A 25,530-nucleotide genomic window follows, 5' to 3' on the forward strand; every position below is an offset into this window, starting at 1 on the left:
GTAGGCACTTGTTGCCCGCCTATTGAAATTGAACTTCAGTTCATGAAAATAAATAGCTAGTCAGCTATTTAAAACTTCATATGGCTGCAGGGGCAGTATTGAGTAGCTTGGATGAAAAGGTGCCCATTGTAAACGGCCAGCTCCTCAGTCTCAGTTGCTAATACATGCATATTATTATTAGTAGTGGATAGAAAACAGTAAAGTTTCCAAAACTGTCAAAATATTGTCTGTGAGTATAACAGAACTGATATTGCAGGCGAAACTGAGGAAAATCAAAACAGGAAGTGGCTTCTATTTTGAAAACTCCATGTTCCATAGCCTCCCTTTGCTCCATTTAAAGGGATATCAACCAGATTCCTTTTCCTATCGCTTCCTCGAGGTGTCAGTCTTCAGACATAGTTTTAGGCTTTTATTTTGAAAAATGAGCCAGAACAATAACATTGTGTCAAGTGGTCACATGAGTTTTGCTCGCGCAACAGAGTTTGGATAGGTATTGCCTTTCCTTCTCCTACTGTGAAAGACATTTGCGGTTGATACATTATCGATTATATATTTTAAAAACAACCTGAGGATTGATTATAAAAAACATTTTACATGTTTCTGTGGACATTATGGAAACTATTTGGAATTTGTCTGCATTGTCGTGACCACTCTTTCCTGTAGATTTCTGAACATAACGCAACAAACAAACGGAGGTATTTTGGATATAAAAATAATCTTTATGGAACAAAAGGAACATTAGTTGTGTAACTGGGTGTCTCGTGAGTGAAAACGTCCGAAGATCAAAGGTAAACGATTAATTTGATTGCTTTTCTGATTTTAGTGACCAAGCTTCCTGATGCTAAGTGTACTTAATGTTTTGTCGTGAGATCGATAAACTTAAATGCTTGGATTGCTTTCGCTGTAAAGCATAATTTCAAAATGACAGGTGGATAAACAAAAGGCTAAGCTGTGTTTTCCTATATTGCACTTGTGATTTCATGAATATAAATATTTGTAGTAATATTTATGCTATTCAGCGGTTGTTGATGACACTTATCCCGTTAGTGGGATTGCAGCCATAACAAGTTAACCCTGTCGCCCAAAGCTAATGTTATAAGCAGCCAGCTAGCTTCATCTGGCTAGTGAGGCTCGACCTGACCGGGTTGCGTTGTGAAGCTAGCCACAATAACAATTAAGCACAATAGGGGAATTTGAGGATTGCCTTCAAAATAAAAGTACCTATTTAAAAGTGATGCAGAAGGTTACAAATTGGTGGAATCATGCCATATTTAGACTAGATAATGTTAAGCAAGGTTGGAATGTGGAGCAATGAAATGGGGTAACAGTCTACTCTATACATCTTTACCAATGTCCTCAGAGTTAGACTCGAAAAACAATACTGCGTTGATTTTCCTCTGGAATAGTGTTCAATACACATAGGTTGACAATAAATGTGGCTCAATTCACAGTTGTTTCAGAGTCCCACAATAAGAGCTACAATGCTAATGTTCTCTGGGTGTCACTGAGTAGACTGATACCCCATGTCATTGATCCACAATCCATAGGTAAGGCGGTACAGTGAAATAAGTATGCCCCCAATGCAATCCTAAAGTAGAATACATAGTGTGACTTCAACATATTTTTGTCAAATTAACAAAATTGTATTTTGTTGATTTGATATAACATTCCAACCTCGTTTAGCATGATCTATTCAATTACGGCATAATTCTACTATTAGTATTCATTTGCATCCCTGTCAATAACATACTTTTACTTTGAAGGGTAACCGCAAAGTCCACTATTGTGGCTAATCCTTATTGTGGCTAGCTTCACATAGATGGGTCCGACCACCATTAATCAAATAAAAACTCTTGTAAATCAGGGTTATTTTACATGATGACACCTAGCTATATAGCTAGCTAACGGCAGGTAGCCTAGTGGTTAGACCATTGGCCCAGTAACCGAAAGTTTGCTAGATCAAATCCCCGAGCTGACAAGGTAAAAATCTGTCGTTCTGCCCCTGAACAAGGCAGTTAACCCACTGTTCCTAGGCTGTCATTGTAAATAATAGTTTGTTCTCAACTGACTTGCCTGGTTAAATAAAATACATTTGTAAAAACTACTGAAACGTTACACCGTTTTGCTATGTTTTTGGGGAAGAACATTGTTTGCATCCATGAGCTAGCTAGCTGTTTTTAAATGACCAGCACTGTAAGTGCGCGAGACAACTTTACCAGCATCATAGTAGTAGTGTCGATGAATCGTTGTGACATGTGCAATCAATGTGTAATAACTACGTAAATAAATTTATGAACGCGTTAAAATATGACGTGCAATCGTATTCAGGTCCTGATTGGTCAACAAGCTTATTTAACATGTTAAATAGTGTCATATAACAATGTCTTTTTTGACATGCAAATACCCAAACGGCATTCCATAGAAATCCTGGTTGAGAATGAAATGACTGAACAACTGTACATTGAAACATTGGGTATTCATTATGTTTTACTGGTAATGGGGACATACGTAAATGCCTATCAAATACCTTTTTGGTCAGTGTGGTGTGTGACCTTTAACTAGGCAAGTCAGTTAAGAACAAATTCTTATTTACAATGACGGCCTACCCCGGCCAAACCCAGACGACGCTGGGCCAATTGCGTGCCCTATGGGACTCCCAATCACGGCCGGATGTGATACAGCCTGGATTGGAACCAAGGACTGTAGTGTCGCCTCTTGCACTGAGATGCAGTGCCTTAGACTGCTGCGTCGATGTGTTTGTGTTATCTAAACTCAGCAAAAAAAGAAGCCCTCACTGTCAACTGCCTTTATTTTCAGCAAACTTAACATGTGTAAATATTTGTATGAACATAACAATAATCAACAACAGACAAACTGAACAAGTTCCACAGACATGTGACTAACATAAATTTAATAATGTGTCCCTGAACAGAGGGGAGGGGGGTCAAAATCAAAAGTAACAGTCAGTATCTGGTGTGGCCACCAGCTGCATTAAGTACTGCAGTGCATCTCCTCCTCATGGACTGCACCAGATGTGCCAGTACTTGCTGTGAGATGTTACCCCACTCTTCCACCAAGTCACACGCAAGCTCCTGGACATTTCTGGGGGGAATGGCCCTAGCCCTCACCCTCCAATCCAACAGGTCCCAGACATGCTCAATGGGATAGAGATCAGGGCTCGTCGCTGGCCATAGCAGAACACTAAAATTCCTGTCTTGCAGGAAATGACGTACGGAACGAGCAGTATGGCTGGTGGCATTGTCATGCTGAAGGGTCATGTCAGGATGAGGCTGCAGGAAGGGTACCACATGAGGGAGGAGGATGTCTTCCCTGTAACACACCGCGTTGAGATTGCCTGCAATGACAACAAGCTCAGTCCAATGATGCTGTGATACACCGCCCCAGACCATGACGGCACCTCCACCTCCAAATTGATTCCACTCCAGAATACAGGCCTCGGTGTAACGCTTATTCCTTCGACCTTAAACGCGAATCCGACCATCACCCCTTGTGAGGCAAAACCGCAACTCGTCAGTGAAGAGCACTTTACAAGTCCTGTCTGGTCCAGCATCGGTGAGTTTGTGCTCATAGGCGACGTTGTTGCCGGTGATGTCTGGTGAGGACCGGCCTTATAACAGGCCTACAAGCCCTCAGTACAGCCTCTCTCAGCCTATTGCGGACAGTCTGAGCACTGATGGAGGGATTGTGCATTCCTGGTGTAACTCGGGCAGTTGTTGTTGCCATCCTGTACCTGTCCCACAGGTGTGATGTTCGGATGTACCGATCCTGTGTCGGTGTTGTTACACGTGGTCTGCCACTGCGAGGACGATCAGCTGTCTGTGCTGTCTTGTGCATCTCACAGTACGGACATTGCAATTTATTGCCCTGGCCACATCTGCAGTCCTCATGTCTCCTTGCAGCATGCCTAAGGCACATTCACGCAGATGAGCAGGGACCCTGGGAACCTTTCTTTTGGTGAGTCAGTAGAAAGGCCTCTAGTGTCCTAAGTTTTCGTAACTGTGACTTAATTGCCTACCGTCTGTAAGCTGTTAGTGTCTTAATGAATGACAAGTGAGTGACTCCTCTCGTCAGTCAATGTAGACTACCGAATCGGTGAGAGAGAAGTTCATTTGGCTACCTAATTTGCATAGGTTACAGGTAGGCCTAGGCAGATAACATTCCATGAAGTTTGTGAATCACCACTACAGAAACAATAGGCAGTGGAGAGCCTCATTCTGGTCCAAATATGATAATTAGGGCCTTCACGAAATCCAGGAATTAAAACGTAATTCAACAATATTCAAAAATGTATTGACCTTAGGGAATCAACTAAACATTTAAAAAATGTTTTATTAATGTAATGAAATTGCTCAAGTTTATCTTAAGACATGAACCCAATGACTCAGTGATTTGCATGAACTACGACTTTCTGAAGAAGCAACGAGAATGCCCGTCTGCATGCGGTGCGCGCGTCTTCCACTTTGTGAAGCCGTTAGCGAAGATGCTAATGAAAACAGTCTTCTGGTAGATGGATAGCCTTTCCCAAAAACCTTCTCAATTAAATACGAACTACAAAGTAGCCTATGCTTACCTGGCCGAATGATATCATGATTATTTTCATCAATCCAGTGGGTATTTGTTTTGCAAACTACAATGACAAGTGCGCTACAAATAAACAGCTAAACAACTGTCTCTTGCTAGGTGCGTACTTGAATTAAATGGTAATTACACACCAAAATGAACATTTCTCTGATTTTTTTCCAGACCTCATGTGGTCTCCTAACATGGCTTAAGCATTGGTGTGGACTTAGAAAAACAACAAGATTGGATGTTTTATTTTAAAAATGGATTGAATTTGGGAAAGAACCAAACGAAATCAGGCAAAAATTATTACGGGTTTTATAGAGCCCTACCTAACAATACTTTTTCATGAATTGGGGCTACGTAAAATCAGAAAGATAATACTTAAGACTGATAAAACCTTTACATTGTTTCAATACAACCTTTCATTTCTTTTCCATGATAATGTGGGCTATTTACTTCATTTTTCTGTTTTAATAAAATATGTGAACAAACATCAGCAGCAATTCATATTGTGTAGTAAAACTGTAAATATGACTAAATGTAAAAAGGTCCCTTAGAAAGTCCTGGGCCCATATCCACAATGTGTCTCATAATAGGAGTGCTGATCGAGGATCAGTTTAATATTTTAGATCATAATGAATACGATTATATGGACAGATGTGGACCTGATCCTAGACCAGCACTCCTAAACTGAGATGCTTTATGGTTCGGCACAGATAATATAGGCCAAGACAATATCCAAAACAACAATACACTGAATTCATAAATGGTCAGTCATTTAAATGGTAAAGGCATGTCTTTCTAGACAATACAACACATTTTTCCAACCTGGGAGGTAAAGAAAATAATTATTCAATCATTTCGCTGTGTATTACAGATGGAATCAAGTCATTAGAATGTTCCAGAGGCCACCAAAATAGAGTGCATTTTCTGTTTGGCTGGCTACTCTATGTACTTGTGGAAAACACTACAAAAAAGATTTATTTCAAATTGAAAAGGTGTCATGTCATAGCTGACACCCCGTAGTTTCAGCCAAATCGGTGGATCTTAATTCGGAGCAGATGGTTAAGAGTTTTTGGAAAGCATGGTCACATCAACTGAGGGAGATTTTACCGAAATTCAGTTACCAAGCATTGCATCGGTTTATTTAAAATGTTCAGTGTAAATTGTTACAGGGCTCTACGCTTAACTTTTTTCTTAAACAATTTTTTACAAGGAACACGCCTAAGTTGAAGTGCGCCTAAGTTGAAAAACGTTGGCGAACACAAAATAACAAAGGAAATTGAGGTATTAATGCTAGAATCCTTAAAATGGTCGCACTGCACTGTAGAGCCCCGAGTTAAAAATAGCCATCGTGCATAGTTCTATGGTTTGTTATACTTTGAAATGATTTTATTTTTTAAATTCATTTTAAGTGAAAAACCTGAGTCCGTTAACGTGGAATTGCCCAGAGGACAATTTATTGAAGCACTATAAACAGCCCAGCAATTCAAATACTCCATACAAAACCCAGACAATGAGGAAATCACTGTCCTCAAGTAGCTTAAGCATGCAGGTAGACCATGGCATTCATTTTGGTCCATCTCAATGTTTCAATTAGCTGTGTGGACTAATGACAACACATTGGAACTTTCATATTCAACCTTGTAAAAAACAAAATGTTTTTTCTAAAGTGAATATTGAGATGTCATAACATTAATCTTCATTGGGCAGATCAAACTAATCCTGCTGAAGAGGCTGAGAGCAATAGTGAAATGTGAAGAGGTGCTCGAGTTGATACTGTACACCCACCAAAAAAAGAATAGGCAGAAACAGAAGGGTAAAAAACTGAAGGCTATTTGCCTTTTATCTCAATGGCAGAATAAAGTTTAAATGAGTTGTTGCATCAGGACCTGCACATCTGATAAGAACAATAACACTGTTAGTGATAATGGCATGACTTAGCTTAACTGACATGGATGACTGCAGCACAATGATCCTGTGAGTGGCCGGAGTTGAAACAAGCTTGTATGGGAGGGATTCTGAGCATCAGCACTATGGGGGGGCCCCACAATTGCATTCCCCAGCCTCCATAACTTGCGCTCTCCAAACATCCATCCATTCCTCACCCACCTAGGGTCAACAACTGAAGACACTCGCTAACCCGTCCAATAGTCTATCCATAGATCTGAAGTAGTCCATACTAGAGGTCAACCGATAATGATTTTTCAATGCCGATATCGATTATTGGGAGGACCAAAAAAAGCTGATAGAAATATATAAATCGGCCGATTTAAAAATCGGTAATAATGACAATTACAACAATACTGAATGAACACTTATTTTAACTTAATATAATAAATAATAACATCAATATAGTCTAAAATAATGAAACATGTTCAATTTAGTTTAAATAAATGCAAAAACAGTGCTGGAGAAGTAAAAATGCAATATGTGCCATGTAAAAAAGCCAACGTTTAAATTCCTTGCTCAGAACATATGAAAGCTGGTGGTTCCTTTTAACATGAGTCTTCAATATTCCCAGTTAAGACGTTTTAGGTTGTAGTTATTATAGGAATCTCTCTCTGTACCATTTGTATTTCATAAACCTTGGACTATTGGATGTTCTTCTTATAGGCACTATAGTATTGCCAGCCTAATCTCGGGAGTTGATAGGCTTGAAGTCATAAACAGCGCTGTGCTTCAAGCATTGCAAAGAGATGCTGGCAAATGCAGGAAAGTGATGTTCGAATAAATGCTTACGAGCCTGCTGCTGCCTGTCACCTCTGTCAGACTGCTCTATCAATTATTAAATCATAGACTTAATTATAGAAAATAAATACACAGAAATACGAGCCTTAGGTCATTAATATGGTCAAATCCGAAAACTATAATTTCAAAAACAAACATTTATTCTTTCAGTGAAATCGGAACCGTTCCGTATTTTATCGAACGGGTGGCAACCCTAAGTCTAAATATTGCTGTTACATTGCACAACCTTCAAATGGTATAATTCTGGAAAAATTATTACGGTTAATTAGGAAGAAATGGTATTTTGTTAAATCATCACCCATTTGGCTAAGTAGGCTGTGATTCGATGATAAATTAACAGGCACCGCATTGATTATATGCAAGCTAGTTAAACTAGTAATATCAACCATGTGTAGTTAACTAGTGATTATGTTAAGATTGATTGGTTTTTATATGATAAGTTTAATGCTAGCTAGCAACTTACCGTGGCTCCTTGCTGCACTCGCGTAACAGGTGGTCAGCCTGCCACGCAGTCTCCTCGTGGATTGCAATGAAATCGGCCATGCCGATTAATAGGTCGACCTTTAGTCAATACCCCTCTCAACAGCATATACTGTACATGTAAAGGATAAACAGGTTCCCAACAGCATGACTAATAGGCTACGTCCAAGACGGTAATACATTCAAACAAAATAAACATCGGCAATTAGGCTGATGCACCATGCAAACATTTACATTTCACAAATCCTGTTGATTAACACACCAGTACACCAATGGCTGGACTACATCCATCTAGAGCTCGCAATACTGTACTCATAAAAATGTTAGTGGAAAATAGTGGGTCTGTCTAGGCTGGGGGAGCACAAGGGTGGGTATGGTTTTGAAAGATATAAGACAGCTTTGCGATAGGATCGTTTTTGTCATTGGCCCATTAAGGTTCTCCGTAAGTGGTCATTCAGTCATAATCGGTGGCGATTTTAGCATGTAAATCTTGGTGGGGCAAACGTAACAATTTCTTTAGATGCATGCCAGCAAAGCCACTACACAACACTAAACAATACATAAATGTAACTATAATGGTGGAAAACGGTGCCCACATAAAGCGGTCCCAACATCAGAGCTTTGTTTTCAGCACCATGAAGTGAATCCTTACCACCGCTACACCTGGCTATCAGCGGAGCCTTGTCTGGCAGCGAAACAGTTCATTAAGCCTCATTTACTGCCTTTTTAAAAACCATAGCTGATACGACTGACTTGCTTAAATAAATATGGCTTTTACTGACTCCTTGTGGATTTGTGTAACTCGATAAAAACCGCATCCTTCAATAATGACGAACTCTGACATGAGAAGTATAAACTACGACACATGGGAACGATGAGGGGATTTGAGGCAAGCCGTAATTTCGATTATGACATTAATGAGTGAGCTAAGACGGACGTAGTCAATATAACTATTTGTTCAGCACTTTGAAATGTACAGCAACAGATTTCAGAACATTTGCGGATTCTTACAGTATTCTCCCTGTACACCAAGTTAGAAACGTATGATAAATAACTGGGGCATACAAGGAGACAAAGAAGGCTTTTACAATATTCAATGATTACATTAATCCAAGACTGCCTATAGGCTACATGTGCACCACCAAATCAGAATAGGCAAAATTAAGAGGTGCAAATAGACCAAATTGGCATGGGCTACTAACAGCTTACTACACAACATACACATAGTATTACAGTATACATCGATCCCTGGCATATTACATCATTTATACAGCAGCTTACAAGACATAGGCGTATTTTAGCACTGCTATACTTGAACAGGAAGGTGCCACGGCGGTTCTTCTTGTGTGCAAACTTTGTCATCAAAGTCTGACATTCTATGGATTTATGGTGCTTTCAAGACAACTGGGAACTCAGAAAAAAACTAGGTCGAATCATGACGTCAGCAATCTTCAGGTTGGAAGTCAGAGCTCTAGAAAGAGGCCAGAGTTCCCGACTTGGAATTCCGAGTTGGATGACTGTTCAAAATGTATTTTCCCAGTCGGAGCTCATTTTTTTCCTTCGTTCCCAGTTCTGTTGAACGCACCGAAGCCGGAGATTTCCCAGTTCACAGTTGTTTTGAACCCAGCAGAAGTCATGCTGGATTGACAGCATTGCCAATGTATTCAACATGTTCTGGCCCATGGTGTGCGAGTGTAAATGTTTATCCTTTTAAGCTTGGAAAATAGACCCTTTCAGACAGACATCTTAAATCCTTAAACCCAGACTTGGACCAAACACACCCCCCCACCACCAAATAGCAGGCAGGGGAAGCAAAATAGTGATTGCAGTTAACCACTGACTCCTTCCAAACCACTCATTGGTGAATTTGCGATTTTACGACTTATTGTGTAATGTTAATGTCCAATGCGCACCAATACATTTAATCTATAATTTCCTCTTAAAATGTTCACTCCTGAGTGGTGCAGCGGTCTAAGGCACTGCATCTCAGTGCAAGTGGCATCACTACAGTCCCTGGTTCAAATCCAGGCTGGATCACATCACTCATGTGTTCCAATGGCACGTTGTGTTAGCTAATCAAAGTTTATCATTTTAAAAGGATCATTAGAAAACCCTTTTTCAATTATGTTAGCACAGCTGAAAACTGTTGTTCTGATTAAAGCAAGAAATCTGCCCTTCTTTAGACTAGTTGAGTATCTGGAGCATCAGCATTTGTAGGTTCGATTACAGGCTCAAAAAAGGCCAGAAACACCAGTCTCAACGTAAACATTGAAGAGGCGACTCCGGGATGCTTTTGAAAAAGCCATATCTCAGACTGGCAAATAAAAAGAAAAGATTAAGATGGGCAAAAGAACACAGACACTTGACAGAGGAACCCTGTCTAGAAGGCCACCATCCCGGAGTCACCTCCTCACTGTTGACTTTGAGACTGGTGTTTTGCGGGTACTATTTAATGAAGCTGCCAGTTGAGGACTTGAGGCATCTGTTTCTCAAACTAGACACTAATGTACTTGTCCTCTTGCTCAGAGTTGCATCGGGGCCTCCCACTCCTCTTTCTATTCTGGTTAGAGACAGTTTGCGCTGTTCTGTGAAGGATGTAGTACACTGCGTTGTACCAGATCTTCAGTTTCTAGGCAATTTGTCGCATGGATTTCTCAGAACAAGAATAGACTGACGAGTTTCAGAAGAAAGTTTTGTTTCTAGCCTGTAATCAAACCCACAAATGCTGATGCTCCAGATACTCAACTAGTCTAAAGGCGGCCAGTTTTATTTTTCTTTAATCAGAACAGTTTTCAGCTGTGCTAACACTTGCAAAAGGGTTTTCTAATGATCAAAGTAGCCTTTTAAAAATGATAAACTTGGATTATCTAACACAACGTGCCATTGGAACACAGGAGTGATGGTTTCTGATAATGGACCTCTGTACGCCTATGTAGATATTCCATTAAAAAATCTGCAGTTTCCAGCTACAATAGTCATTTACAACATTAACAATGTCTACACTGTATTTCTGATCAATTGTATGTTATTTTAATGGACAAAAAAAATGCTTTTCTTTCAAAAACAAGGACATTTCTAAGTGACTCCAAACTTTTGAAGACACACACACACACACACATATATATACACACACACACTAAACGGGTAGGGCTCACAACCTGCCCTGAATGCCAGGTCTCCACTGGTCATAATCATACCTCAAATGGTGACTAAACCGTAGCTGACAAAACACAGGTTTAGTTTCCTACTAAATCATATACAACGTGGTGTTTTCATCCAGGTTATCTAAACTGATCCTCCTCGTACAGGCCACACGGGCTCTGTCCAAGGAAGAAAGAAAAAAAAACACTTGGAGGTTGACATCAATACACCACTTAACTAGCTATGCATTACAGATATGATCTTAAAACAGGCCAGCCATCTGAAATTATAACGGTTGTAGTTTATATCCACAGGCAATTAACATTGCAATGGTGAGCAAGCAGCAGATGATGCTGGCTACCTCCGTGTCCCCAGAGAAGAACGATCGTGTCGTTTCCTTGGTCTCGTCGTGAGACAGCGCAACAGCCAGGTTTACCCATAGCTACGATGACATATCAAAACTCCTACGAAGCTCGCTCAGTAGAACATTTACAAAGCTATGCAAACAAATATTTGATGAAGATGCTTCATATAATTTGAGTCGGGTATGCATACACAGTTTAATTGAGGGCGAGATACCTTGCCCAACGCTAATGTCATGTTCAGTGGGACGCCGGGTAGTCACACAGCGCCTGGTTGGACAATATGGTCAGGTTGGATGGCTGGCGGACTCGACCGAGAAGATGAGGGGCGCTATCAAGCTAGTAGCTAACTGGCGAACATCGACTCAAACAAAGGCAACACAGCATGGCGAGGTAGCCAATAGAATACACATTAAATAGCCAAGTTGAGAGCAAATGCTTTATTAATGTATGGCTCATATTTTTTTTAGACAATGGTCGATTTTTAAAATGACAAAGGGTACCCCCAAAAACATCTTTACCTGAATATTAGGATTAGCCCACGTTTGCTAGCTAGCTGGTTCTGGGTGGCGGAGGTGATGCTGTGTTGGAGAGAGAGAGAGAGAGAGAAGAAAAAAAGCACGCTTACCCGTTCTCGCGGTTTATCTTCGTTGGTGGTTGGCTCTCGATATTTTTACCGCGTCACTGATCAAATATAAAACTAACATAGAGTATCTGGTTACTGGCATTAGTGACTTAATTCAATGTGAATGTTTCAAATCCCAGTTGGCAGCGTATTTCTGTTTAAATCCGCATCCTTGAGTCAGATCTTTTCACGCTGCTTGTGCAGCACGGCGTGATACGAAACATAGGCAGTCCTCTACATTTGACAGAAACATAGGCAGTCCTCTACATTTGACAGAGTAAAGGCAAAGCAATGGTGGTAGGCTACTCGCAAGGATATACGAAATCGTTGATAAGTTAGCATCGGAGAGATGTCCGCAGTTTCCTAGATAACCTCCGACGGTCGTCCCCTAATTCCGTTCGTTCAACAGGGAGGGAGAAAGAAAGAATGAATGATACGGGGGGGGGGGGTGAGTACGCTCAGTCAATCACATTCATACCGCGGAGACACGCAAAGCCTCCAGAGTGGTGCTGTCCCTGGTTCATAATTTCAGCCTGATTCCAACCCAACAATTTCCGTTTATTAGTCGCAATATTGGGCTCCTTTGTGGACCCCATGCATACACGGTACACGGCTTTCTGCAAATGTGAACAGAGAAACGTTTTTTTTTATTTTTTTTTATGGGGGCGGATGAATATTGAACATTGTGTGTAATGAGTCAGGTAGGCCTATACCAGTGACTAAATTGATCAAAATACGTATGTGAATCACGTGTTGGAACTATCGCAAAACGTGTCATTCTGACGCGTCTACATCGATATGATCCTCCTGGCAAATCGATTTTTTTTCTTTAAATCGGACCATAGGCTATTTATCTATCCTTCCATCCTCCATAGAAATAGCAACTGATCAATATAGTGTGATTATAGCGGCACACTCCCCAATAGTGTGTCAATGAACAGTAGCCTAAACACAAACCTGTTGCCCTCCAAGGCCTATGCATTTCAGTAAAACACTTTTTTTTCTCCAGTTGTGTTTATTTGCACAGGGAAACAATCACACAGAAAACAATCTCAGTCACACAGGAGCCTGTATGCGGGATGAGGCAGGATAGTCACTGTATTTAACTCAGAACACGAGCATCCACCTTTATGATACAGTCTTAAAATGACTGCAGACAGAGAGGGGCAGAACTTGCTCCATTTATACAGTGAAAGTTATAAGAAATGTTACACCTATGCTTTTGACAAATAGACTAGGAACACATTATAATGACTAGTAGGAAGCAGAGCACACCTACATTACAGATGAGTGTGTGTGTCAGTGTAGCCAAAATGGTCTAAACAAAACAATGATCAAACTCGTCGCTATTGTTCTTGTGTGTTGCTATGTTGGTCACTGTGCCCCCCCAAGCACTCTATATTTCTGTGTGTCTGTCCCACCTTTATCCGTTCTATGAGCCATATAGTGCAGTGATTAGGAGATGAGAGATGGCTCAAACGGTTGTCTGTTGGCGTGTGTGCCGTGCTCGACAGGGGGCTGAAATCTGACAGGGGGTGGTGAAGAGTCAAATCTACCAGTCGGTCCAGGGGAAGTCCTCAGGACTAGACATTTACCATCTGGACTCTCCCTTCACATTAACGGTTCTGACACTGAGTCAGAGAGAGTGACCCAGTCCACTCATCTATCTGAAGCGGGAATAGGTGTGTGTGGGTGTGTGTCGCAGATTATGTTTAACAAACTGTCTATACCTCTGCCTTGGGAACTTGGGAATGTCTCACCAACCCACTTTGAACAACCATGCTGTTCTACCTCCAAACTTCATCTCTCTTTCACTCTGTGTTTCTCGCTCTCTATCTGTGGTAGACTGAAACAAGCTAGAGCATTTTACCAGTGTTCAATAGAGCATCCCATCCCCCCCAGAGCCCCTCCATTCCATTTCCGCTCCTGTCCCGCCCCTACCTGGTCCCCTCTTTTAAACAGACGGCCAATCCACAATCCACTGTGACAAAGGGAAAGAGCTGAGTGCATGATATCAGGGTGCTACTGGCAGCCAGACTCTGGCCAGCACATTTGCTTACACAGGGGTGCTTTCTGCAGATTGCAGCAGTTTGAGCTAAACCCCCCTCTGTCCACTCACTATGGACAGGGCCTAGAGGGGGAGGAGGGCATCACAAGTGTGAGGGATGGTGTGGGGTCGGGGTAGTCAAAATCAGTCATTATTTGTTTGTCTCTTTGACGGTTTGTTTTACACACCATTTTTATGTTGTTGTCCATGATCACAGCGCATGGTTTGCTCTCATAATGAGTGCGTCTGTCCTTTGTGAGTATGTGTGTTTGCGGTTGATAATCCCATCCTCAGCCAGGGTATGTGATACATGTGACTCCATTACGGGGCCCACCACCCTGCTACCATTGATGTGGGCCTGACTGCTGTAGCTAACATCAGGGGAGAGGGGAAAGGGGAGGAGGTGGATGTGTATAGAGAGAGTGAGACACAGGAGGTGAGAGTTAGGGAGGGAGGGAGTATACCCCAGAGAGGGTGGAGATCAAACAGAACAGGCCTCTGCAGCCTGTGGCAGAAAGCACACGGCCCTCTACCTCAATTTCCAACATCAGTCCCACCTCGTCTTCCTTAGTGCTGGCCTTTTCTCTCAGCTCTTACCTCCGGTGCGTGATTCACTCCAGAAGAATGAGCATCCTCAACTGAGGGCTCTCACAGAATGGGATTCCATGGTTGAAATGCTATGGTTGATTGCTCCTGGCCGGAACCACGGAATGCAAAGATATTATTATTGTTCAACATTAATTCATGGAGAAATTATGAAATTATAGCATTAAGCAATAACGCCCGAGGGGGTGTGGTATATGGCCAATATACCACGGCTAAGGGCTTTTCTTATACACGACTCAACACGGAGTGCCTGGATACAGCTGTGGTATGTTGGCCAAATATATATATATATTTGTTCACCTTTATTTAACCAGGTAGACAAATTGAGAACAAGTTCTCATTTACAATTGCGACTTGGCCAAGATAAAGCAAAGCAGTTTGACACATACAACAACACAGAGTTACACATGGAGTAAAACAAACATACAGTCAATAATATGGTAGAAAAATAAGTCTATATACAATGTGAGCAAGTGAGGTGAGATAAGGGAGGTAAAGGCAAAAAAAAGGCCATGGTGGCAAAGTAAATACAATATAGCAAGTAAAACATTGGAATGGTAGATTTGCAGTGGAAGAATGTGCAAGGTAGAGATTGAAATAATGGGGTGCAAAGGAGCAAAATAAATAAATACAGTAGGGGAGAGGTAGTTGTTTGAGCTAAATTTTAGATGGGCTATGTACAGGTGCAGTAATCTGTGAACTTCTCTGACAGCTGGTGCTTAAAGCTAGTGAGGGAGATAAGTGTTTCCATTTTTGTAGTTCGTTCCAGTCATTGGCAGCAGGGAACTGGAAGGAGAGGCGGCCAAAGGAAGAATTGGTTTTGGGGGTGACCAGAGAGATATATATACCTGCTGGAGCGCGTGCTACAGGTGGGTGCTGCTATGGTGACCAGCGAGCTGAGATAAGGGGGGACTTTACCTAGCAGGGTCTTGTAGATGACCTGGAGCCAGTGGGTTTGGCGACGAGTATGAAGCGAGGGCCAGCCAACGAGATCGTACAGGTCGCAGTGGTGGATAGTATATGGGGCTTTGGTGACAAAACGGATGGCACTGTGATAGACTGCATCCAATTTATTGAGTAGGGTATTGGAGGCTATTTTGTAAATGACATCGCCGAAGTCGAGGATCAGTAGGATGGTCAGTTTTACAAGGGTATGTTTGGCAGCATGAGTGAAGGATGCTTTGTTGCGAAATAGGAAGCCAATTCTAGATTTAACTTGGATTGGAGATGTTTGATGTGAGTCTGGAAGGAGAGTTTACAGTCTAACCAGACACCTAGGTATTTGTAGTTGTCCACATATTCTAAGTCAGAACCGTCCAGAGTAGTGATGTTGGACGGGTGGGCAGGTGCAGGCAGTGATCGGTTGAAGAGCATGCATTTAGTTTCACTTGTATTTAAGAGCAATTGGAGGCCATGGAAGGAGAGTTGTATGGCATTGAAGCTAGTCTGGAGGGTTGTTAACACAGTGTCCAAAGAAGGGCCAGAAGTATACAGAATGGTGTCGTCTGCGTAGAGGTGGATCAGAGACTCACCAGCAGTAAGAGCGACATCATTGATGTATGCAGACAGGATAGTCTGTCCAAGAATTGAACCCTGTGGCACCCCCATAGAGACTGCAAGAGGCCCAGACAACAGGCCCTCCGATTTGACACACTGAACTCTATCAGAGAAGTAGTTGGTGAACCAGGCGAGGCAATCATTTGAGAAGCCAAGGCTATCGAGTCTGCCGATGAGGTTGTGGTGATTGACAGAGTCGAAAGCCTTGGCCTGGTCAATGAATACTGCTGCACAGTATTGTTTCTTATCGATGGTGGTTAAGATATCGTTTAGGACCTTGAGCGTGGCTGAGGTGCACCCATAACCAGCTCTGAAACCAGACTGCATAGGTATGGTGGGATTCAAAATGGTCGGTAATCTGTTTGTTGACTTGGCTTTCGAAGACCTTAGAAAGGCAGGGTAGGATAGATATAGGTCTGTAGCAGTTTGAGTCAAGAGTGTCCCCACCTTTGAAGAGGGGGATGACTGCAGCTGCTTTCCAAACTTTGGGAATCTCAGATGACACGAAAGAGAGGTTGAACAGGCTAGTAATAGGGGTTGCAACAATTTCGGCAGATCATTTTAGAAAGAAAGGGTCCAGATTGTCTAGCCCGGCTGATTTGTAGGGGTCCAGATTTTGCAGCTCTTTCAGTGGTATAGATATACCACAAACCCCAGAGGTGCCTTATTGCTATTATAAACTGGTTACCAACATAATTAGAGCAGTAAAAATACATGTTATACGGTCTGATATACCACAGCTGTCAGCCAATCAGCATTCAAGGCTCGAACCATCCAGTTTATAATGCTATATAATGGGTCCCATGTGGCTTAGTTGGTTGAGCATGGCGCTTGCAATTCCAGGGTTATGGGTTTAATTCCCACTGGGGACCAGTACTCAATTGTAAATCGCTCTGGATTAGAGCGTCTGCTAAATGACATAAATGTAGTAATCTGTGTCATTATATAGATAGTAAGAACACATTTTGACATTGTGTTAGCCTAGCACAATATTGTGGATGGAGGTCTTGAATGTCCCCTAATCAAAGCATGCATGTTTGTTCAGGTTACAGTGAATTATATCAGTGGTCCCCAAACCGGGGTTCTACTGCAGGGTGTCCGTGGCTAGCAACAACAGATTAAACACATTTGGCCAAGGGATCTGTGGAACAAGTTAAGAGGATGCAATACAATACAATGTAATGTAATATTACTCATCTCCAATATTGTCACGTCCTGACCTTAGTTCCTTTTTTATGTCTCTATTTTGGTTTGGTCAGGGCGTGAGTAGGGGTGGGCATTCTATGTTTTGTTCTATGTTTTGTACTTCTATGTGTTTGGCCTGGTATGGTTCCCAATCAGAGGCAGCTGTCAATCATTGTCTCTGATTGAGAACCATACTTAGGTAGCCTGTTCCCACCTGTGTTTGTGGGTAGTTGTTTTCTGTCTCTACACCAGACAGAACTGTTTTGTGGTGGTCTAGTGTTGTTATTTTGGCTTAGTGGTCTGAGTTAAAATAAATATAAACATGGACACTTACCACGCTGCGTTTTGGTCCGATCTTGACTACTCTTCATCAGACGAAGAGGATCGTTACAAATATAGGCTACCCTAGATGCACAACAGGGCCTGGGAGGGTCACAAGGATCCATAGAACTCCATCAAGGATCCAGTTTTCAACTCAACTTGTATTTCTGTCATTTAAGATTTAAACCTGAAAATGTGTGTCTCTGCTCCATGGGAATATGTGTAGAATTGCAGTAAATTACCTTGACAACTGCAAAAATTGAGGGGGGGCCTTTAAAATGTTATTTCCCAGGGCCCAAGATTTGGTTAGTCCAGCCATGTGGTGCAGCAGTCATAGTAAAACTCCTTGTGTGCTATTTTTGTTTGACTCTAAAGTTGGAGTTGTGTTCTGATTTTAAGGAGGTCCCTGATGCATTTGCTATAACAAAAGGAATCCCCACCCAAAAATGTTCCAATCATGTCAGCATGACTTGATCAACTCCATGTGACTTGTGTCAGTCACATGTTTTAACCAATTGAGGTTTACATTTAAAAGCAGTCCAGCACTGCTGGTATCGATAGAGCTAAGTGACTCACTGGTATCTGTCACCCCCACCTCCCCATGCCTCTGAAACTTTCAAAGTCGCAGTCTCCAGGAAACCGTCACCAGTATAGCGGGTTACTTTCTGGTCGATACGACCTACTAAAAGATATTTATATTCCTCCCACTGCTTTTTGGAGTCATCTCCCTGGGACAACCAGCCTATTTCTGGTGTCTTTCTTGCTCATTCTCCCTCTCGCCCTCCCCTCTCCACATCTCCCTGCCTCCCCAAACTAGTTCCTGAAGGTCACCCTGCTGTTCTAGTTTGAACTTTGAGAATAATTAGACAGAATGAAACCAGGACAGTGAGGAGGAGAGCTGGTGCCACGGCAACGTAACTCAGTGAGATCAGGGGACGGGTGCCTCAGGTCTGTTACGTATCGACGTCCCTAAGGAAGGAAGTCGTACTGTAGCTCAGTGGGCGACGGCACTTATACACACCACACATCTGCTTCATGATTGGCAAAAGCTCAGTCAGTTGCTGTCACTTCCTCACCATCCTACCCTAGTTGCTAGTGAGGTAGAAGAGGGAGGTTTTGTGTGGGGACAGAGAAGTGGGTAAATGGAGGCGGTTGCCAAATACACAAGACTAACAGCATAGAGACATACATGGACAGTATATGGGAAGAGTTTCCCTTATGACCCCTCCGCTGTATAGACTGCAGCTAGGTCACCTCCAATGAGGCATGAGCAGTGTGGGCAGGATTCAGCTGCTTGTTTTACCATCTTTAATGATGTCCTGTGGATATGTCGCAGATACTTACTATATACAGTACACAAAAATTGTAACAAACTGTATTCTGTCCTCATTCACTTCACTTCCTTTTATTCCGTAGTTGCCAACATGGCTCGATAGGCATAATCATGTGATCAGTCAGGTGTGTGCGTATAGCTGACAAGTGAACAGGACAGAACAGACCTTTACTGTCAGTTTACCTTTTGAGGCCAGCGTCACTCTCATCCCGATTTATGACAGAACTAGCTACATTAGTCTGACTCATGTACGATGAAACAATTACACCTGAGCAAGAACTAAAATCACTAAGCAAGCTTTCCAACAAACAATGCATGCTCTCATTCAAGTCCATTGCTGGTAGCCATCTCATGGTTAACCTGACTGCTCTCCTTTTTGGCTCAGCAGTGAAAAGCAGAGCCGGAGAGAGATCCAGTTTCAGTGTGAGGATGTAGCAGAGATCTCGCCTGGATATGACCTGATTTGAGACCATTGTTACACTTGTGGGTGGAGGGAGGGAATGATAAAATGAGGTCACAGGAGAATCAGCCCATCGTAGAATAGAACCTGATTGTAACGGTTTTCTTCGTGAGACGAAGGAGAGTCGGACCAAAATGCAGCGTGTCGATTGCGATTCATGTTTAATGAAAAAAACACACTAAACACAAACACTACAAAAACAATAAACGTAACGAAAACCTAAACAGCCTATCTGGTGAAAACACATAGACAGGAACAATCACCCACAAACACACAGTGAAACCCAGGCTACCTAAATATGGTTCCCAATCAGAGACAATGACTAACACCTGCCTCTGATTGAGAACCATATCAGGCCAGACATAGAAATAGACAAACAAGACATCCAACATAGAATGCCCACCCAGATCACACCCTGACCAATCAAAACATAGAAAATACAAAGTAAACTATGGTCAGGGCGTGACAGTACCCCCCCCCCAAGGTGCGGACTCCGGCCGCAAAACCTGAACCTATAGGGGAGGGTCTGGGTGGGCATCTGTCCGCGGTGGCGGCTCTGGCGCTGGACGTGGACCCCACTCCATGACAGTTTTAATCCCCCTCCTAAACGTCCCTAAATAGGTTACCCACCACAATGATAACATGGGACAGAGGGACAGCTCGGGACAGAGGTAACTCGGGACAGATGGGTAGCTCAGCCCTGAGAGGAAGCTCAGCACTGAGAAGAAGCTCAGGCAGGTGGTTGGATCCGGCAGATCCTGGCTGGCTGGCGGTTCTGGAAGATCCTGGCTGACTGGCGGATCCAGGAGAATCTGGTCGACTGGCAGATCTGGAAGAGTCTGGTCGACTGGCAGATCTGGAAGAGTCTGGTCGACTGGCAGATCTGGAAGAGTCTGGTCGACTGGCAGATCTGGAAGAGTCTGGTCGACTGGCAGATCTGGAAGAGTCTGGTCGACTGGCAGATCTGGAAGAGTCTGGTCGACTGGCAGATCTGGAAGAGTCTGGACGACTGGCAGATCTGGAAGAGTCTGGACGACTGGCAGATCTGGAAGAGTCTGGACGACTGGCAGATCTGGAAGAGTCTGGACGACTGGCAGATCTGGAAGAGTCTGGACGACGGGCAGATCTGGAAGAGTCTGGTCGACTGGCAGATCTGGAAGAGTCTGGTCGACTGGCAGATCTGGAAGAGTCTGGACGACTGGCAGATCTGGAAGAGTCTGGACGACTGGCAGATCTGGAAGAGACTGGTCGACACAGACTGGCTGCTCTGGCTGCTCCATGCTGACTGACAGCTCTGGCTGCTCCATGCTGGCAGACTGCTCTGGCTGCTCCATGATGACTGACAGCTCTGGCTGCTCCATGCTGACTGGCTGCTCCATGCTGACTGGCAGCTCTGGCTGCTCCATGCTGACTGGCTGCTCCATGCTAACTGACAGCTCTGGCTGCTCCATGCTGACTGGCGGCCCTGACTGCTCCATGCTGACTGGCGGCCCTGGCTGCTCCATGCTGACTGGCGGCCCTGGCTGCTCCATACTGACTGGCGGCCCTGGCTGCTCCATGCTAACTGGCGGCCCTGGCTGCTCCATGCTAACTGGCAGCTCTGGCGGCTCCTTGCAGACTGGCAGCTCTGGCGGCTCCTTGCAGACTGGCAGCTCTGGCGGCTCCTTGCAGACTGGCAGCTTTGGCGGCATCCTGCAGACTGGCAGCTCTGGCGGCTCCTTGCAGACTGGCAGCTCCATGCAGACTGGCAGCTCTATGCAGACTGGCAGCTCCTTGCAGACTGGCAGCTCCTTGCTAACTGGCAGCTCTATGCTAACTGGCAGCTCTATGCTAACTGGCAGCTCTATGCTAACTGGCAGCTCTATGCTAACTGGCAGCTCTATGCTAACTGGCAGTTCTGAACAGGCGGGAGACTCCGGCAGCGCTGTAGAGAAGGCAGGCTCTAACAGCGCTAAACAGGCGGGAGGCTCTGGCAGCGCTGGACAGGCGAGGCGCACTGTAGGCCTGATGCGTGGTGCTGGCACTGGTGGTACTGGGCCGAGGACACGCACAGGAAGCCTGGTGCGGGGAGCTGCTACCGGAGGGCTGGGGTGTGGAGGTGGTACTGGAAAAACCGGACCGTGCAGGCGCACTGGAGCTCTTGAGCACCGAGCCTGCCCAACCTTACCTGGTTGAATGCTCACGGTCGCCCTGCCAGTGCGGCGAGGTGGAATAGCCCGCACTGGACTATGCAGGCGAACCGGAGAAACCGAGCGCAAGGCTGGTGCCATGTAAACCGGCCCAAGGAGACGCACTGGGGACCAGCTGCGTAGAGCCGGCTTCATGGCATTAGGCTCGACGCTCAATCTAGCCCGGCCGACACGTGGAGCTGGAATATACCGCACCGGGCTATGCACCCGCACTGGAGACACCGTGCGCACCACTGCATAACACGGTGCCTGTCCGGTCTCTCTAGCCCCCCGGTAAGCACAGGGAGTCTGCCCAGGTCTCCTACCTGGCGTAGCCATACTCCCTGTTAGCCCCCCCCCAAGAAATTTTTGGGGCTGCCTCTCGGGCTTCCTTGCCAGCCGTGTTCCCTCATATCGCCGGCTCCTCTCTCCGGCTGCCTCTGCTCTCCTAAGTGCCTCCACCTGTTCCCATGGGAGGCGATCTCTTCCAGCCAGTATCTCCTCCCAAGTGTAACAGCCCTTGCCATCTAAAACGTCCTCCCATGTCCATTCCTCTTTACGCTGCTGTTGCTGCCTGTTGACACGCTGCTTGGTCCGTTGGTGGTGGGTGATTCTGTAACGGTTTTCTTCGTGAGACGAAGGAGAGTCGGACCAAAATGCAGCGTGTCGATTGCGATTCATGTTTAATGAAAAAAACACACTAAACACAAACACTACAAAAACAATAAACGTAACGAAAACCTAAACAGCCTATCTGGTGAAAACACATAGACAGGAACAATCACCCACAAACACACAGTGAAACCCAGGCTACCTAAATATGGTTCCCAATCAGAGACAATGACTAACACCTGCCTCTGATTGAGAACCATATCAGGCCAGACATAGAAATAGACAAACAAGACATCCAACATAGAATGCCCACCCAGATCACACCCTGACCAATCAAAACATAGAAAATACAAAGTAAACTATGGTCAGGGCGTGACACTGATAAACTAAAACCATCCATTCGTCTCCACGCTCCCTCCGCAAGCTCTTGTTTCCAGGACAACTCCCACAATGAACATCTGATGCATTGTTATGGCAAGATGTGTTTTTGAGTTATAATAGAGCACAACAGGTTGTCGTTGCAGCACAGCCTTCCTATTTCCTCTTCCTCTCTGAAGTTCACCGTCCCAACAGTTCATCACTATTCACTGCACCTCTGTGTAGTTTCCTTAGAACCTTAGTATGTTCCTCTGTAATACAATGCTTAAATGTATAACATCGTCTTCACCACGAAAGCCAGGAACCGGGACTTCTGTCACATAGCATTATTGGGTTTATGAATGGTCGGCTTGTTTTGTTTATGTAAGTGACTTGCTGAGGGTTTTTGGGCACTGGCCTTAGGACGTGCACTGAGCATGTCATGTTAGATAGTGGGTTAGGATACTCCACAGTGTACTGTATATAGAAGATGTGTGTGAACAGCAGTAGGTGTGCTAGTAAGTGTAGGTGTTCTCTTGTATAACAGACAGTGTATTTGTGTAGGAGTGGTGGGTGTAGGTGAGTATTAATGTACTGTAAGTGTGCCCCCGTGTAAAGAGTTTATGTGTTAATTCTGTGAGAATCACAGTACTGCCCCACATATATAACCCCCTCCATTCCTCTCTACCTCGACCCTGGGCCCTGTGGACTGGGATCTCCTACCTCCTCCTCGTTAGCAGACCTCACTAATTATACCCTAATGAGGTGTCGGGCCTGTGGGGCCTTAATCACTTCAATATTTAAAGAAAGAAGTCTATATGGCTTATTTCTTTATCTGGTCTGTGAGATGAACATTGGGAAGTGAGACAGGAAGTGAGACATTATGGCGGAAAAACCCATCACCTCTGGCCTAGTTACCACTCGGATAGGAACAGTCTTCCTCGCTCATTATGAGCCAATATAATTTTCATCCCTACAGTTTGACTGAGAGAACCAGTCAAACATGAATCCTGTTGCTATGCAACTACAGTATCACTCTCTATTTTTGATCAGATTACCAGTACAACATGGAGCTCATAGCAAATCAAATAAGAAGCTAATCCGTTCAAGTCAACATGCATGTGATGTAAGAGCTAGGAAACATAAAGCACTGCTGCGCGTCGTTTTGGGTGGCACATAGAAAAAGGTTATGCTTTTGAGTAACCAATTACTACCACAATATTATTGTAAGTATTTAGCAAGTAAAGTGGTGATGTTAGCGGATTCTAAACCCGATCCCCCAAAATAGTCTTGCCTTTCATTGACTCCCATTGACTCCGCCCAGCCAAGCACTGACCTATGATCCCCTCCATCCTCACCCTCTTCACCTACACTGGAGTGATCTATTACAGGAGGCCACTGTAATAGCTGCTTGACACTTCTACCTTATCTGACCTCCAGGGCCAGGCGATTAGAGATAATCTCAAATTCGCAGACCTTTAGACTGAGCTGAGATTTGAGAGTGGCTAGGCGATCCTGGAACTAGAATAGTACAGAATCAATGGTGGCTGTGGCTGTCTAGTAACAGGTACAAATAACTCTGTAACGATAACAGTCTTTTTTTTTGTTTTTTTGCCCTGGAATGACCCACCTTTTTTATGCCTCCCACCCCCACCCCCTCACCACTACCACCTTCACATCTCTCATAAAAAGAGGTTACAGTTGCTAACAGCATACCATACCTATAAATAGCATCTCTCAGTTAATTATACATGTACAGATATGTATACCTGATTAAGTATTGCCTGTTAAAATACTGCATGAAGCGCTCTGCATTTTCAAGCAAGGGTTCCCCCTAGTGGATAAACAATAGAACATCTCAAAGCCGCAGCAGCTACAAACGCGACATGAAAACATACCTACAATTGGGAGATCTTAATTGATTCATTTGAAAACACGAGTCGTAAACAAACTGAATCTATGTTGCCCTGATCAAGTGTTTCCAGAACATCTAGAACAGAGGGGAAAATACACCAGCTGTGGTGAAATAAAACAATCGACAGCAAACATTTCTCATCCCATCCCGCAACATAACTCACCACAGACAAACAAAACCTGAAATGTTGCTGTCAAAGATGTGTGGGTAGTAAATGCGTACAAAAAAATGTGGGTGTTTCTCTGACAGGGTAGAAAGTGTCATGGAGAGTATATGACTGGCTGGGATGCAAAGCAGGTAAGGCATAGGAGGGTAAGAATTAGTTATTGTACCATGTGTGCCACTCACTGTGAGACCATCCTATGGTCCAGGACTATCCGTGTCCTTCCACTCATCCTATCTCAGGTAAATATGGCACCCCTATCGCAGAGAAATAGTCTGTTGACAGTGTTGTTTTTTTTGTTGTTGTATTGCTTAGGTTCAATTACAACATAACGTCTGATGTAAGATGTTGCAAAGTGCATTTGTCACTGATGCTATTAACCAATTTGGTCAATAAAAAATTACAAATGTTTAAAACATACGTAGAAATTGATTGGCGTGCGTAAAGTATGGTGCATAGAGTCCAGGGTACGTAAAGTAAAGCCAAACAACAGAATATGTCATGGACAGAAGTGATATCGGAGACATTTGGTTAGTGGAGAAAGAGGAATAAAACACGCAGACTAATAATTGAATGAGCGTTTTGAGTCAACATTACTGATAGAAGTCAGTAATTGATGCCGGTTTTGCATGATTTCCTCATTTGCAAGATGCACCACTCCTTGCGGACAGCTACATGACCACTGTATCTCTCAGGCAAATGAAGTCACCCGAGGGCTAAAGATGTGTCAGTTGTCCTCTGTATAGTTAATAACGAATCTCTTTCAGACTCTGTTGAACTTACTGCTCGACATCTTGTGTTTTGAATTTTCACTACTTAGCTGAGAATTGTTCACACCATGTTGTTCTGCCTGGTTTGCCAAA

General features: G+C 43.7%; 1 protein-coding gene across 4 annotated transcripts in view; it reads right to left on the reverse strand.

The window, feature by feature from the left end:
- LOC110534017 (spectrin beta chain, non-erythrocytic 1) overlaps positions 1-12,566 on the reverse strand; it is a 95,877-nt gene extending 83,311 nt beyond the window's left edge. For 2 of the 4 annotated variants that reach the window (XM_036990411.1, XM_036990409.1), the window contains exon 1: positions 11,947-12,566. The gene's annotated coding sequence lies outside the window, so the exon portion shown is untranslated. Of the gene's footprint in view, positions 1-11,839; positions 11,857-11,946 lie in introns of those variants that run through there. The other 2 variants (XM_036990413.1, XM_036990410.1) reach the window with 2 other exon arrangements.
- Between the last annotated feature and the right edge of the window lie 12,964 nt (positions 12,567-25,530).

The sequence above is a fragment of the Oncorhynchus mykiss genome, chromosome 10 (assembly GCF_013265735.2).
Source record: "Oncorhynchus mykiss isolate Arlee chromosome 10, USDA_OmykA_1.1, whole genome shotgun sequence".
In the NCBI taxonomy this organism is placed as follows: Eukaryota; Metazoa; Chordata; class Actinopteri; order Salmoniformes; family Salmonidae; genus Oncorhynchus; species Oncorhynchus mykiss.